The 14,845-nt window shown below is 36.6% G+C and overlaps 1 protein-coding gene across 3 annotated transcripts in view; it reads left to right on the forward strand.

Moving 5' to 3' along the window:
• The first annotated feature begins 580 nt into the window (after positions 1-580).
• Cad99C (cadherin 99C) overlaps positions 581-14,845 on the forward strand; it is a 169,658-nt gene continuing 155,393 nt past the window's right edge. For 2 of the 3 annotated variants that reach the window (XM_069501483.1, XM_069501482.1), the window contains exon 1: positions 581-928. The gene's annotated coding sequence lies outside the window, so the exon portion shown is untranslated. The remainder of the gene's footprint in view (positions 929-14,845) is intronic. The other variant, XM_069501484.1, reaches the window with a different exon arrangement.

Here is a 14,845-nt window from a genome sequence, read left to right on the forward strand (position 1 = left end):
CTACCTGTTTTATACCAGATGACCCGTTGTACCAGATCCTTCTTTTCACGCACATGCAAACTGTGGAATCAACTCCCATCGGCAGCGGTATTCCATTTAGATTACAATATGGGGTTATTCAGGGGGTGTACAAAAAATCCTGAAAGGCCGGCAATGCATCGGCTTTTCGTCTGATGCTGCAAATGTTCATGGGCGGCGGAAATCACTTACCATCAGGTGACCCGCCTGCTCAGTTGCCCGCTATTTAAAAAAAAACAACAAGTAGCCCAGCATGCTTTGTCATGCGACTCGCGTGCCATTTATTGTTGTACGAGTATTGATAATACTTTGTCAGAACCCTGTACAAAACAACTGAATCGGATGAACTTTGCGCGAATGCATTGGTAACGGAAAAACGAACAAAAATATTAATTTTTGCAATGCAATACGAAAGTTTCAACGTCAATAATATAATTGGTAACCAATAAAAATTATTAGGGTTAAAAATCTTGGGTAAATTGAGACCACGCATGGGGAGAAGTGACATTAAACATGGTAATACTGTTGAACAGAAAGGCACGCTTTTTGTGACGTCAGTTCGCGTTCGGTCGCCGTTCACTTCGTGTTGTCATTGGTTTTCAATTTGACTTTAGAACTTTCGTCTCGAGAATCGCGAACTTTTATCAAACTTTTTTTTGGTTGCTGTTTGTTTAAGACATTAGAGGATTTTGCAGGATTATTATTGTGTGAAAAGACGAGTTTTAGTTGGAAAAACACGTGTGGGGTGTGTTGGCAGTGTTTTGTGGTCACAGGTGTCGCATTCCAGCGGGGACGCCGACGCAGCCTCCGTGGTCCGACTCTGTACCTAATCCGTAGTTCGTAACCTACTCTGCCGAGTACCGTAGCAGGTGGACTAAAATTTAGGTACCTACCTGCCTATTTATAACAAGTGAGTACTAATTTTTAGTCATTATAAGTGGTAAGCATAGTCTATTTTGAGTAGGTATGTAGGTAGATCATCACGGAATAAATTTAATAAGAGGGTAGATTAAGAAGTACCTACTAGGAACCTGTCTATAAAAATTTTAGAACAAAACTATAGAATGTACCTATGGCTTTTTAATAGGTAAGAATTAAAAATTTAGGTAGGTAAGTAGGTACCTCGACTCGATTTTACCCGGATTTCGCGCGCCTACCTATGTCCACTTGGAATAATGTAAACCTATTTATGAAACCTTTGAAATGGTGAAAGATTATTTTTTCGAATAAGTGCAGTGATTCCTGACATTAAATCTCCTAAGATATAAGTACACAAATTCGCACTCTTTACCTGATAAGTCTATGAAATACTCAATTTAAAAAATTAGTCGTGCAAGGCGGACTCGCACGCGAAGGGTTCCGTACCATCATACAATAATTAATACTTTATTTACTAATTTTAAAAGCAGCCATTTTGAAATTTTTATTATTTTTTGTTATACCAGCAGGTATAAATACACAATGGGGCCGATTCTCTAGTACACAATCTCTAAACTAAACTAAATTAGCAGGTCTAAATCTAGTGCTTTCCTTTTCCGCAAGCAACATTATGAAAGGGATAGCAATAGATTTAGACGTGATATTTTAGTTTAGTTTAGAGATTGTGTACAAAGGAATTAGCCACATTAATTACCTTTGTAAAAATCAAGCGCTTGCAAAATCAATAACTTATTACGGTTCACGAGATACAGCCCGCCGACCACAGACCATTTGGGGGTGGTCTGTGCCGCCGACCGACACACGTACGGACGGACAACGGAGTAATAGGGTTCCGTCGGCACCTTTCGGGTAAGGAACCCTCAAAATTATGTAAAACCTTGTAAAACTAATTATTGATGCTTGAGGCCGCCACTTCGTCACTTTTCTAACGGAACCTTTCCTGTAGGAGTCCGACTCGCACTTGACTGTTTTTTTTTAATTTTCATGGCGGCCCTGCCCGCTGACAGACAGACGGACTGACGGACATCCGAGGCTCACCCCCGTATTCACAATCATTACTATGAGGTCTCACAGTGCGCTTGAACGCACAGTGTGTGGTTCCACCAATTATTTTGTCACGTCAATTTTCCCACACTATGCGTTCGAGCACACTGTGCGATTTGATAGTAATGATTGTGAATACGGGTGTTAGTACTCGTAAGCGGGTCCCGTTGGCACCCTAAAAAGGTAACAGACAGACGCTAAAATTCCTCTAATACAGACAAATGACTGTCCGTTCTTTAACTCATAAAAAAAGCTTAACATAATAAATAGAACCATCAAATAAGTAGGTTGTATTACCATGTCAAGACAATCAACTCGTATTAAATTAATATCACGCATACATTATGTACGCCCTTGCTCTATATTATTGAATACATTTGCAACTCAAACAATTGATTATAATAGTGATGGTTATTAATAATTCGATACTCTATCATGGACCTATCACTTACGAATTTGGTACGGGTCGTTTAATGGAGATTAGGTATTTTCGCGTCGAATTACATTTTTTATGACAGTCAATTCCTTAGACAGTAACGCTTCTAAGTTTTTCTTATAAGTTTTTTTGCTATCGAGCCTTGGTTATTAATATACCTACTTACCATCACACGCACACCCAAAATAAGTGGCCCTAAGGTAAGTACTTAAGTTAAGTTAGTACTTATAATGGCTAACTTTTTTATCAGATGTTTTCTGTTTAGTATAACTGAACAAAAAGTTATTGTACCTATTTAAGTAATACTTGCTAAAATCGAATAAAGAGGTAAAGTTTGTAAGTTTGTTTGTAGGAAGTAATCTCTGGAACTAATGAACCGATTTTGAAAATTCTTTTTACCAGTAGAAAGCTACATTATTCTGAGTAACATAGACTATATTTTATTTTCAAAAAACCCCGTGCGAAGTCGGGGTGGGTCCGCTAGTACATTAATAAATCCTTGATTGGTCAAATGAAATAAAAATTTTTTACAAAAAAAATAAAAACAGACTTCGATACACAAACACTAAAAATTGAAAAATAATTTAATTTATTACCGAATATATTATGTATACAAGAGTTAATATAGTTCCATAATAATACTTTTTGGTGCCGGTGCCAATTAGCTTTAGCTGCGCGAATCGTCTAGACTTCATATTTTTATGAGACTCCACAATGGCACCTCATTGACACCGACCCCAAAAAATATTATTATGGAACTATATTAACTCTTGTATACATAATATATTCGGTAATAAATTAAATTATTTTTCAATTTTTAGTGTTTGTGTATCGAAGTCGGTTTTTATTTTTTTTGTAAAAAAAATTTATTTCACAATTTTAGTGGCCCCATGGAATTATGCTATGACTGGTTAAAAATCTACTGTTTACTAAGCTATTACACTGATCGCGAGCAATTTACTCTTATCCGTTGAGGAGTTCCAGTATCTATCTTCGAAGATGTTCATCAGATCTTCACCAAATTTAAATGGGACCAACTTTGAAGTATATATACCCTTTCAAACAAAAAAAGAATTTTCAAAATCGGTCCTGGCGTCTTCGAGTAATCGGGGAACATACATAAAAAAAAAAGATTCCGACGAATTGAGAACCTCCTCCTTTTTTTGAAGTCGGTTAAAAATGGGGAGTATCTTACAAGTACGAGGTCCCCCCTCTCGGCCTTCGATTCTGCGACCACTGCCACTTCAGGGGATTGGATGACATTAAAGATTGGTACAAATTACGTGATGGCGTCAATAGCCTCAAATAAATATCATTTTACACCGGTCGTAGTCGGAAATATAATCTAAACGGCACGCAATTCGCCAGAGATTTAAATACAGGAAGCTGCGGGGTAAGCAGATATCGCGTAGCGCTAAATCTGTCCAAACGACAACGCCTGCAGGTCTGATATCTTGCACCATGTCCAATGATAGAAATGATTTATACTGTTCTAATGCAATTTAACTAATAAATCGATAGGCGAATCAACAAATATAGAATTATTAATTCAAATACAGAAGGTTAGTGGGAAAGCTATCTAAGTGTTTCATACTAACTAACCAGGAACAGAAGTAAATGACGTGCAAGTGAAAAAGCCTTACGGACCGCTAAATCGCTTGGCAGCACGGTTTTGCCAGTAGGATGGTAACTAGCCACGGCCGAAGCCTCCCACCAAGCTGAAGTGTTTAAAACTTTAAAGTAAGTTCATAATATATCTACGTTAAATATATAAAATATAAAATTCAAAGTCCAGACTGACTGACTGACTGACTGACTGACTGACTGACTTACATACAGATATATATCAACGCACAGCTAAATCACTGCAGTGAAAAATGGGTATTACAACGGCATATCAAAAATGGTTTTTATCAATGTCGTAACTCTGGCATAATTTTTTTAATTTTATTTATTAGTTTAAGGGTCAAACTGAACTATAATGTAGAAATTTTGCACTAATTATATTTAGTATTTTTTTAAAGGCTAAATTTTATTTGTATTTTTACGGGCGTCCTCACATTCAAAGTGATTTTAAAGTTAAACTTTGTAGCAATGTATAAAGATTTATACATTTCTGAAAAGCTCATCTGAAGATTTTAGAACAACTAAAATATTTATAATTTTATGTTAACGTTAACGTTAAAATATTCGTAAAATAAAATAAGGTGAAAATTAAGGAATTTTTGAGTTCATCGAGATTTTTGACATTTTCCCACGCTTGCCCACGCTTTAAACTTTATGTTAATTTGTAGCCTAGTTATCTAAATATGTAATAGGAAAAGGTGACTGACTGACTGACTGACTGACTGACTGACTGACTGACTGACTGACTGACTGAAATTCAACCCCTAAAGCGGTGAAATAGGGGCTTGAAATTTGTGTAGTAATGTCGCGAGTTAAGCTAGTTAATAAAAATTATTAATTAAAATTGGGTGCGCATATTTGCGATTTTCGAAGTTATCGGTAAAAATGTGACAAAAGTCAGAAAACGGAAAACCGCTATTTATCTATTGCGGTTTAGAATGTAGACTTTTAATTAATAGTTTGCGGTAGTTTTTAAAATTTACTATCAAGAATTTATTGATATTATGGCTTTTATCATTTTTGCACTCATTTTGCGTGTGACAATTTTAATCAACAAGATGCACACTACCTACCCTTATTTTTCAAATTATAGGTATATGTACAAAGAGTTGTGATACATTTATTTTCATATAAAAAACTATCGTTGTAATTAAACAGGCGTTTAATTGTTACAAATATATTTAATATACTATTTATAATAAGGCTACTGATGTACTTACGTTTTTTGTTAACTCTTTGCAATGTCTACTTTCAAGTGTTCGAAACGTGAATTAATTATTTCCTATATTGAAGGAGGAAAAACATTTGAGGCATTATCAATAAATTTGAAAGAAAATTATCATGTTTCTGATGACAACATAATATGCTTTATCATCAGTGACAAATCAAAGACATGTTATTCCTGCTTTTAATAAACGATGGATGGAAGCGTCACGGAAAAAGGATCGATTTTTAATGAATAACAGTAGTTGGTTGGACTCAGAATATTCAGTAACTTACCAATTTCGGAAGATGTTACATCTGATTCCACACCATCCACTTCTTCTGGAAAACGTGGAAGACCGTGCGTATCCTATACGGATTCATCACAATACAGCAAAAAAGAAAGAATTGGTACTATGTTACTTAATGAATATGGATTTGAGCACATCTACGATGCATATCTTCAGGGATTATGTTCGATTGGAGAAGGAGCGGAAGCAAAACTTGTGTAAACAGTAAGGTTTGCGGGCAGTGAAAATAAGACGTTATTCTCAAGTCTCATAGAAGAAGAAATATACAGAAGACAAAAAATATTAGATATATTTTAATATTTTTTGGCGTAAAATTATTAGCATAGAACAAAAACATAAGACTATAAGAATGTAAGACTAATATTTAGAGCCTCAATAGCTCAACGGTTAAAGGTGCGGACTGAAATCAGAAAGGTCGCCGATTCAAACCCCACCCGTTGCTGTCGTACCTACTCCTAGCACAAGCTTTACGCTTAGTTGGAGGGGAAAAGGGGAATACTAGTCAGCATGATAAATTTGGATATATATATAAAAAAATAAGTAGGTAAGTACCTACGTATTTTATGCTATGAGACACGCCACGCAACTGAAGACGTGACGAGTTTATAGTCACTACTACTAATGTATTAGGTACGTGTTAGTTGTTGGTACGCACCTATATAGACTTTGATATCTTTATTGCTACTAGGCCTACAAGTCACAGCGACACAGTAAACTTGTTGAAGTTATGCTTTTATCGCGCCACTAAACTGTGTTCACAACTCAAACTAAAAGCAAAACTAAATAAAATTAAACAAACTAGTGCTGTTTAGTTTTAAAGAAAGCGGTAGGAATTTTTATGTGCTTCTACTAGTGTTATAATGCGTTGCTTCTACTTATCTATTGTAGGAATAGGAAGGTACAAGAATTAGAGAGGTCGTAAGGTTTGAATAGGAAGGTACAAGAATTAGATAAGCCCTCAGGTTTGTTCGAATAAAATTATTTATTCGTGAAATGCGAATCAATAACTTTGCAACTAAACTTGTTAAATCTATCTATATATTTTATAATTTTTATAGTGTTTTATCTACACTTCATGAAACTTTCTAAATAATTATAAATACATTATATCAAAAATTGCGGACTGACAGGAATCGAACCCACGTCTCCTGGGATCGGGCCCGACGCTCTGACCACTAAGCTATGGCTCGCTTGCTGCCTGTGACGAAAGTGATAATATGTATGTTCACTCAGTACTCAGTTCACTCAGTACAGTACTAATTATAACCTATGACACAAGCCCTTGACATTTATAACGACATGACAATGCAAATATTTAGTCATTACGTACAAGGTAGGTTCTTAACTATTATAATTTTAACAAGAAATTCAAAACCCTTGCCCAAATACCTGCCTAGGAATCTAAAATATGCTAACGACTGGTTTTAAGAAGAGGTGGGCATAAACGTTTCAGTTAAATTCCATTTTAAGCTCTGTGTAACATGTTTACAAGTATGTTAAAGTTAATTTGTAGGTACATACGTAACTAATTTGCAGAATTAACTGTTAAGCATGCATGTTTAAATTGTAGGGGTAGAACCACGGAGGAGAATATTTGTCTCGTCCGTGGGTAGAACTGTACAGAAAATTAATCTTAGTAAAATAATTAAGTACTTATTAAAGTACGACTTTCTTAATTTGAAAACTAATTTAGTTTACATTGTAACTAATCTAGACTACGTAGGCATCTTTTAGCGCATCCACTAAAGGGTGCATCCTTATTCCTCACTTACCATCAGATGTGATTGTATAGACCGTGACTTACTAAATAGCTGGCATAATTATTATTGAAAAAAGAGTTAAATTTTAACGGTATGTATTTGCGTATAGTACGCGATAGGTTAAAAATGCACCGAGGAGAAAATATAGTCTCTGTTGAAATGGCAATCGGGGAGGGAATGGCCCGCACACCCGCACAGCGCCGACGCTAACCCGGTGCGGGCGAGCGCAGGTGACGTGCGGGTGTGCGGGGCGTGCCCCCGCCTCATATCCCGATTGCTTTCTCAACCTGTCGCGGACTTTACCTAGGATACCCGATGTCTAAAACTATTGCCTATTTCTTAAATTCTTTCGTTAAAAATGTGCTTGAATAATAATAACACCTCTTACCTTGCTTCCTTAACTTACTTACTGAGGTATTCAAGCGTTTAATAATAACGTTTAGAAATTAAACGCCCACTAGAATTAGATTCTAAATGCCTAATTTGTATGACATGACAGTTCTGAGAACGGAAAGGGCCTGGGACCACTTGAAGCATGTGAGTTGGACTTGAATGCAACAGTTTGTCTGCGGTCCACGAACGGACGGTATGACAAATTAGGTAATTAGTTTAAAATCACGACAGTCGTAATAGAAGGCTACCATTGCACCCTTATTGCGACATGTTAAAGGTCATTTTTGATTGCTATCGGTTCTCTGATCCTAAGGTTCTAACCTCTGTTATTATTGTTCTCAGTATTTAAGTACTCAAGTAGATATTTGAAATATTTCTCTTTCTTCACATTCATTGAAGCTAGAATGTTGGCTAATAGTCTAGGAATCTCGGATGACTTGATAATAATCATTATCACGCTAATGGTGCGCTTAAATGGGCAATTTCTAAGCGATTGTTGCTCGTTGATGCAACACGTATGGATCAATCTGGAGCAATTATTTGCCGTAACATTGCTGAAACTTTCAGGTATTGCTGGGTATTGCAGTAATTTGCTTCATGTGGTCGTACATGAACGAAATTTTCTTTCTTTCCTATTATTTTAGCCATAGCCAAGTACTATTATTAAATATATTTTTAAAGGAACATAAAAGCAAAATCCGTGCTTACTGCAAACCACAGGGACTATCATTTTCCGCAGTTTAATATTCATAATGATTCATGAACAGGATTTCTTGACTCCTGAGTCCCAAGTTATTCATAAATGATGATTTAAATTATCTTGTCAAATATAAGCTTAATATTGGCAATGATTAGGCTGCCTTTCCCAGTTTACCACGGGGTGTGCGAGGATGCGAAGCCAGGAAATATTGTTTGTTACCATATTTTATTCCACACCACACTTAGCTCTGATGAAAAACAGCGCACCATTCAATTTCCAATGAGTCACACTGTGACACGATTGGGTGTGACTCGTTCGAAACCCACAACGATAGGGTGAGATTCAAGATTCAAAGCAGATAAACTTTAAAAATCAAACTGCCCTAAGTTAGACACGCGTCCCTAGTGAATCAGCAGCCTTAGATTTGGATCTCCCCTAAATAACTACGCAGTAGAGGATACCAGACGTTAAAATAATATTTGAGCTTTAGGACCATAGGACAAGGCATAGATTGTATTGTCCCAAAGTAATGATAAACATTCTGACGTCTCAATTAATGTGGTTCTACTTTTACTTGCCAAGGTTAATGTAATTTTTAGGGTCCCGTATCTCAAAAGGAAAACGGAACCCTTATCCCTATGGGGTACCTATGTTGAAAATTGAAATCTGGTAGGAATGTAGTAGGAATCCACAGAAGGGAGTTGGTTCCACAGTTTACACATAACATCGAATGTGTGACACAAATGTGTAAAACTTAAGTAATATTTGCAGTGTTAATTTTTATTAGTAAGACACTTTATGAAGTAAATATAATTAAACCAAAGCACGGAAATGACTTTTTGCAGTTACCAAGCCTAGTTGCAACTTGCAGCTAACGAAGCTTTCAATGAATCGCGATTGCATAGAGTTCGTAACTTTGTATACGCTTTCGTGACTTGAAAATTTAGTATCTGGTACGACTGACGTAAGAATCAAATTATCTATATCGTTTATAGTTATCCGTCCGATCGATAATTTTACTTGTACTGTTTTGGTATTTCACGTGGGCGTGTTAAACGTTATTATAATGATATGAAATGTTGGTAAAGGCCTTAAAATTGGGTGGTCGGTGAATATCGGACTTTTGCGTTGCTCCTATTATGGGCACAAGCTTTAATGGCGTATTTTTAATGGTGGCAGGACAGTGTTGCCAAACTAGTTTAATAATAATATTGAAATGTTACGAGATATATTATTTCCAATCATTAAAAGCGTGTTTGGTTCTGTTGCATGAGATTTACTAAAATATAAGTAATAATTGTGAAAATGTAAATCTTAAGCGAGTAATAATTATGAAAATGAGACAGTATTTTCGCATATTAAGGTAAGACAATAATAATAAAAAATCGATACCTATAATTTACAAAGTATGCGAAAGTGTGCTTGTTTGTTGATTTGCTCACAATGGAGCATTAATAATATGATATTGTAAAGATTTGATAATAAAACGACATTTAGTTGCTGTCAAAAATACAATATGTTACACAGTAGGTACACTGTTGTACCTACTTATTATTTTATGTTCTAGTACACATAATTTTTAAGCCGAAAATACAATACCATGAATGGGTGATGCGGAATGCGTACTGTGATAGTTGTTGGCCTTAACATCGTGTAAGGGCAGGTGGCATGAGGACGGACTTTTACTGAGTTCTTAATATAGGAGCTTTATGCACAACTTACAGTACGCGGCCTTTAGAATGACATTTCATCTTTGTAGAGCGTTGTCTCTGTCCCTCATACCTATATGACGCTTTGTCGGTTTCAACGACCGAGACAGTGTTCTACAAATCTGCTATCTCTTTCTAAATCGATGTTCATCACTTTTAACCGCCTACTGTAAAGTCGTTTGTCCTGCTTCTGATCTCTCCCTCCCGTGGTACGTGGTTTTTGAGAGAAAGTTTTTGGACACAGTTGGTATCATTAAAACTTCAGTGACATCATTCGATGCCAAATAGCACCTGCTATAAGCGTAGCCCCCCACTTGGTAGACGGACGACATCAGACGAGTCGCAGGGAGCCGCGGGATTCAGGCGGCGCAAGACCGTGGCGTGTAGAAGTCCCTGCAAGAGACCTATGTTCAGTAGTGGACGTCTATCGGTTGATGATGATGATGATGATGAGCATAGCTATTTCCAACGGGCAAGGGAGAGGTGAGGATATCTGCAGAAGAACCAAAGTAACCGATATACTGCTCAACGGGTGCCAAAGCTGTAGCGGCAATGGGTGCGGCTCATAGTTCGATGAACCGATAGATGTCGGTTCTGGAATGGGGACCTAGTACCGGTACGCACAACGTTGATAGACCCTTCAGTAGTTGGACAGACGACAGCAAAAGAGTCGCAAGGAGCCGCTGGATTCATGCAAAACCGCAGCGTGTGGAAGTCTGTACAAGAGACCTATGTCCAGCACTATATAATAAGTTGATGAAAACGATATGACTGCTCCGCTGCCTGTCCTAGGAAATCAGAGGTTTAGTCTAAAATATCAATGAATGTCGTAGATATTTACTGCAACATGTAAAGGATTTATTATTATACCGAACGTTTATTTGTTCTCGTAAAATAAACTAGCCGAGGCTAATGTGAAATGTGATAGATTAATAAATTGCTCAGTAAAATAAGTACTGTCTAAACATTTTATTACAGGTTAAATTAGTAAAGGACCTTATAATTCAAGTTAAGAGGCACTAAGTCGTGTGCTCGTGACTGTCTTGTCCTTGCTTCGTCACTTGAATGCAGACAGAGTGAGTTATCTAAGTTTGACAAATGGACTGATTGGACTTTGTTTGGAGAGAACACTCTTAAAACTTATTGTTTAACAGCCGCCCTCAGTCGCTAATCGTTACTTAAGATTGAGTTAAAACGAGAGAGATTTATGTGAGAGATATAGCTCTGTCTCGTTTTAACTAAACTTAAGTAACGATTAAGCGACTCTGAGTACGGCTGTTAGAAATTGAAGGCGCTGATTTAAGTAAGACTTTAATTGTTAGATTAAATCATTATCATCATTAAAACCGATTTTGACGAAATTTGACGATACGGACATAGGCTTATACGGCTTAGGCTATATCCGGGACGATCAAAGAGTTCCCACGATATTTTTAAAACCTGAATCCGCATGCAGATATGAAGTCGCGGTATCTAGTCCCATAAAATATTTGAATCCCATAGAAAAATTGTCCTCCGTCTCCAGACGTCTGAAGGCTTCATTGTCCAATCATTCTAGATCTTCTTATCTCTTTCCGCCGTCCATTCCAATCATTGATTTGTATTTCCTGTCCCTTTCGTCCCCGAAGTGCACGTCCCTTTGATTGCTACGTCAACCTGTCTTTTCCAATCGAGGCACGATTCACTGGAATGCCAATTCTAAAATCGTGTGTTACTTGGCCTTAGTCATCTTTGAAACGGTTCTTTGGAACGTTTCCCTCGCTTTTAATTGTAATGGAAACTTCTTATACTATTGATTGATGATCGAACACATCGCATAGAATTTTATTAAAGTTTTTGCCACAAGCATCGAACATGAAAAGGCGTTATTAGTTACTTTGAAATATCAAGGACTTAGTACGCGTTTTTAACACACTCTTTACAAGTTTTACTGCTAAAATATTCTGCTTCGTAACATAACATTATACCCAAGCACGTAATAATTATTTAATACGTTACAACAGACATTCCCAACATAGCTGAGCCTTATAAGTGCGAAGTGAAATCTGTCATGGCTGTTTCTAATCCCACTAAAGGGACACAGTCTAATGAACTTATGAGCAAGCAATTAATTTACACAAGCATAGTTGAATGTTATTTTTTGATGCTCATTTTAAGTACTTAATAATATGATAAATGATAATAATGCAAAGAACTAAAGATTGAAGAACCACCAACTTTAAAATACCCTAATTTTCGTCTTAGCGGTCGTAGCAATTTCTTGACATATAATAAGAAGCTGACCTCGCACCGGAAGACGCAGTGTTGGAAGACCCCCCCACTAGGTGGACGGACGACATCAGACGAGTCGCAGGGAGCCGCTGGATTCAGGCGGCGCAAGACCGTGGCGTCCCTACAAGAGACCTACCGACGTCTATCGGTTGATGATAATGATGATGATGATAATAATAAGTGTTTGTAGTACCTATCCTAAACTGTATTTGATTGACCTCTACCAATTGTCTGGTAGTACCTAATTAAAATATCAGAATCCTAACTAATGCAATCTATGTCGGTATTTTATTTCATATGAAGGAATATACCTCTTTACGTTGGACTTAGGAGTAACAAAGGGGTGGTCTTAGTCAGATTACCAGTTGAAACATCTAGATTATATCTCACGTTTTGTTCCTACTGGTATGTCCATTCTTTTCAATGCGATGTCCTCATTAATGCTTCTTATCTATGTATCTAATTGATTGCAACCGTCTCGGAAACTTGATGCATTGCAGTTTCATTTCTTAATGACTTCTATATTAACATACCAACAATTATTTTCAGTCTCGCTTGACGATTTATGTTAACGTTGAGTTACTCCGTGGAAGGAATAAATCTTGTGAAGAAAACACATTTCTTTAATTCATTTACAGACGTCCAGACGTAGTTATAGTGTCTCACCTCTCAATTAGAGCAATTTATTGATGTTGGACTTCCATTCGCAATTCTTAAGAAATTGATTGCTGTGTATCTGCTGTAGTTGACTATATCTATATATATAAAAGGAAAAGGTGACTGACTGACTGACTGACTGAATGACTGACTGACTGACTGATCTATCAACGCACAGCTCAAACTACTGGACGGATCGGGCTGAAATTTGGCATGCAGATAGCTATTATGACGTAGGCATCCGCTAAGAAAGGATTTTTGAAAATTCAACTCCTAAGGGGGTGAAATAGGGTTTTCAAATTTTGTAGTCCACGCGGACGAAGTCGCGAGCATAAGCTAGTCTAAATATATAAAAGGAAAAGGTGACTGACTGACTGACTGATCTATCAACGCACAGCTCAAACTACTGGATGGATCGGGCTGAAATTTGGCATGCAGATAGTTATTATGACGTAGGCATCCGCTAAGAAAGGATTTTTGAAAATTCAACCCCTAAGGAGATGAAATAGTGGTTTGAAGTTTGTGTAGTCCACGCGGACGAAGTCGCGAGCATAAGCAAGTCGATAAATAAATTGATAGGATTGAAAGCGTATGAAACAAGCTGAACATTAGTCGTACAAAATATAGCAGAATAGTAATCAATGGTATTTCAAAAATATTAGATTGTATCATTTGGGGATCTGGGTACGGCAGATGTTTGGTAGTCCTTTGAGTCGCATAATCAAGTTTTAGAGGTCATTCGCTTGTTCTAAAGGTGCTACTACATTTATAGTCATATTCCATACTAAGTATGTGGAATATGATGCAACAATTGTATTAACATAAAGACAAAATTTCTGAATATGCTTTCATATATCAAACAATAAATACTTACTTATTATAATGTAGGTAGACCAGAATCTCATGAAATGAAATTCCATAATACGTGGTGAATTATTAATATTCACCACAGAGTACTATGTACATAGGATATTCATAGAGTACAGTGTTGCTAACTTTTGAATTTCATTTCCGTATTTTTAATGAGATTCTGGTCTACCTATAGTAAAATTACACCAATTGGCCTTCAAATCTGCTTCAATAAGGTGAAGCAGAAGTGAAGCAGAATGAAATCTACTTGACTAAAGGAATAAAGATACTTCAATCTATTGAAAAATATGAGATTCAAACCAATACACATCTAACTAGATACCACTAAGGACCAGCGAATGAATTCAACCTGATCTTTGACGTTGCTAAGGACTGTCCTGTAGATAATGAAACATAAATCAAAGGAAATGAAGATATTGCTATTGCACATAATGATACTGCTGTATCAATTACCATTGATGATTGTGTGATCAAGTGGCCAAACTCGATGTACGATACCATTCATGTAGTAGCTGCCTAACATGTTAAGCGTTTCTATAATAATGCAGTGGGTGTCGTCTTTTGACGTTATGCACTATGATAGACATCAACGAGCTTTGACGATATCTCAGCGATATTGCTTATCTCAATGCGATACCATGACTATTTTTTAGGAGCGATATATCTTTCTCTATATATAAAAATGAATCGCTAAATGTGTTGCTGATCGCAAAATTTAGACTTAGTGGTTTTCTTTACGTCGTTGTTTGTTTTCCTGGATTTCCTTTGTTTTTGTGTCTCTTTGTTTTTTTGTCCCATGAAAACTGTATATTTAATTTTATGCTTACGAAGCATCCTATTTACAATTTTTATTTACTATAGTCGATTTCTATAAATAGATTACTCATATTAGCCGGACATGCTTAAGA

The sequence above is a fragment of the Maniola hyperantus genome, chromosome 10, assembly GCF_902806685.2.
Source record: "Maniola hyperantus chromosome 10, iAphHyp1.2, whole genome shotgun sequence".
NCBI lineage: Eukaryota > Metazoa > Arthropoda > Insecta > Lepidoptera > Nymphalidae > Maniola > Maniola hyperantus.